This window comes from Salmo salar, chromosome ssa07 (assembly GCF_905237065.1).
Source record: "Salmo salar chromosome ssa07, Ssal_v3.1, whole genome shotgun sequence".
In the NCBI taxonomy this organism is placed as follows: domain Eukaryota; kingdom Metazoa; phylum Chordata; class Actinopteri; order Salmoniformes; family Salmonidae; genus Salmo; species Salmo salar.
In genome coordinates this window covers 41,467,432-41,470,369 of record NC_059448.1, presented here as the reverse complement: position 1 = coordinate 41,470,369, position 2,938 = coordinate 41,467,432, and positions in this window count along the sequence as shown.

Genomic DNA, 2,938 nt, shown 5'->3' with positions numbered 1-2,938 from the left:
CACACACACACACACACACATCCTTATTGGGACCAAGTAATTGATTCCCATCCAAAATCCTATTTTCCCTGACTCCTAACCCTAAATCTAACCCTAACCTTAACTCAACCCCTAGGCCTAAAATAGCATTTTTCCTCATGGGGACCGGCAAAATGTCACCACTTGCCCAAATTTTCCTAGTTTCACTATCCTTGTGAGGACTTCTGGTACCCACAAGGATAGTTAAACAAACATACACGCACACACGCACACACACACACACACACACGCACCCACGCACACACGCACACTCTGACAGATGGCTTTGAGGATCAAAAGTTATGGTATCTAGAAAACAGCAATCAGCAGCTGAAACAATAACAAAGCAATCTCACCACAGTTTCGCCAAGAAGCTAATAGACTGGGCTGGAGACATGTAACCACTCTCAAATTCATAGACAGAGCTATGGCTGCAAGGACTGACCATCCATGATATAAAAAGGATAGTTCTAACCATGTTTTGAGGCTATACAGTGTTTGTTTACATTTATTTTGTTTACTTACATTGGAGTAAATAAACAAGCTTATATTTGGGGTACTGATGGGTTACAACAGTTGAACTAAGCTCAATGGGTAGGCCTACTTATCATTCATTTCTAAGTTCAAAAATGGATGTAGCTACTGCAGATTGCCCCTTTAAGATGACTGCGCTAATTGTAACCCCTGGTTAGCAGATGTTAATGCGAGTGTAGTGAAATGCTTGTGCTTCTAGTTCTGACAGTCCAGTAATATCTAACAAGTAATCTAACAATTCCCCAACAATAACCTAATACACACAAATCTAAAGGGGTGAATGAGAATATGTACATATAAGTATATGGATGAGCGATGGCTGAGCGGCATAGGCAAGGTGCAATAGATGGTATAAAATACAGTATATGCATGTGATATGAGTAATGTAAGATATGTAAACATTATTAAAGTGGCATTATTTAGATTGCATTGTATAAAGTGACTAGTGATCCATTTATTAAAGTGGCCAGTGATTGGGTCTCCATGTAGGCAGCAGCCTCTCTGAGTTAATGATTGCTGTTTAGCAGTCTGATGACCTTGAGATAGAAGCTGTTTTTCAGTCTCTCGGTCCCAGCTTTGATGCACCTGTACTGACCTCGCCTTCTGAATGGTAATGGTGTGAACAGGCAGTGGATCGGGTGGTTGATGTCCTTGATGATCTTTTTGGCCCTTCCTGTGACACCGGGTGCTGTAAGTGTATTGGAGGGCAGGTAGTTTGCCCCCGGTGATTTTTTTACTTTTATTTCACCTTTATTTAACCAGGTAAGCTAGTTGAGAACAAGTTCTCATTTACAACTGCGACCTGGCGAAGATAAAGCAAAGCAGTGCGGCACAAACGGCAACACAGAGTTACACATGGAATAAACAAGCAATAACACAATAGAAAAAAAGAAAGTCTATATACAGTGTGTGCAAATGGCGTGAGAATGTAGGCAATAAATAGGCCATAGTAGCGAAGTAATTACAATTTAGCAGATTAACACTGGAGTGATAAATGAGCAGATGATGATGTGCAAGTAGAGATACTGGTGTGCAAAAGAGCAGAAAAGTGAATAAAAACAATATGGGGATGAGGTAGGTAGATTGGGTGGGCTATTTACAGATGGACTATGTACAGCTGCAGCGATCGGTTAGCTGCCCAGATAGCTGATGTTTAAAGTTAGTGAGGGAAATATAAGTTTCCAGCTTCAGCAATTTTTGCAATTCGTTCCAGTCACTGGCAGCAGAAAGGCGGCCAAAGGAGGTGTTGGCTTTGGGGATGACCAATGAGATATACCTGCTGGAGCGCGTGCCAGATACAGGTGGTTGTTGTTATCGTGACCAGTGAGCTGAGATAAGGCGGAGTTTTACCTAGCATAGACTTATAGATGACCTGGAGCCAGTGGGTCTGGCGATGAATATGTAGCGAGGGCCAGCCAATTAGAGCATACAGGTTGCAGTGGTGGGTGGTATAAGGGGCTTTGGTAACAAAACAGATGGCACTGTGATAGACTGCATCCAGTTTGCTGAGTAGAGAATTGGAAGCTATTTTCTAGATGACATCGCCGAAGTCAAGGATCGGTAGGATAGTCAGTTTTACTAGGGTAAGTTTGGCGGCGTGAGTGAAGGAGGCTTTGTTGCGAAATAGAAAGCCGATTCCAGTTTTGATTTTGGAGAGTCTAGCCAGACACCTAGGTATTTGTAGTTGTCCACATATTCTAGGTCGGAACCATCCAGGGTAGTAATGCTAGTCGGGCGGGAGGGTGCGGGCAGCGAACGGTTGAAAAACATGCATTTGGTTTTACTAGCGTTTAAGAGCAGTTGGAGGCCACAGAAGGAGTGTTTTATGGCATTGAAGCTCGTCTGGAGGTTAGTTAACACAGTGTCCAAAGAAGTGCCAGATGTATACAGAATGGTGTTGTCTGCGTAGAGCTGGATTAGGGAATCACCCGCAGCAAAAGCGACATCATTGATATAAACAGAGAAAATGGTCGGCCCAAGAATTGAACCCTGTGGTACCCCCATAGAGACTGCCAGAGATCCGGGCAACAGGCCCTCTGATTTGACACACTGAACTCTATCTGCGAAGTAGTTGGTGAACCAGGCGAGGCAGTCATTTGAGAAACCAAGGTTATTGAGTCTGCCGATAAGAATACGGTGATTGACAGAGTCGAAAGCCTTGGCCAGGTCGATGAAGACAGCTGCACAGTACTGTCTTTTATCGATGGCGGTTATGATAGTACCTTGAGCGTGGTTGAGGTGCACCCGTGACCAGCTCGGAAACCGGATTGCACAGCGGAGAAGGTACGGTGGGATTCGAAATGTTCAGTGATCTGTTAATTAACTTGGCGTTTGAAGACCTTAGAGAGCCAGGGCAGGATACATATAGGTCTATAGCAGTTTGGGT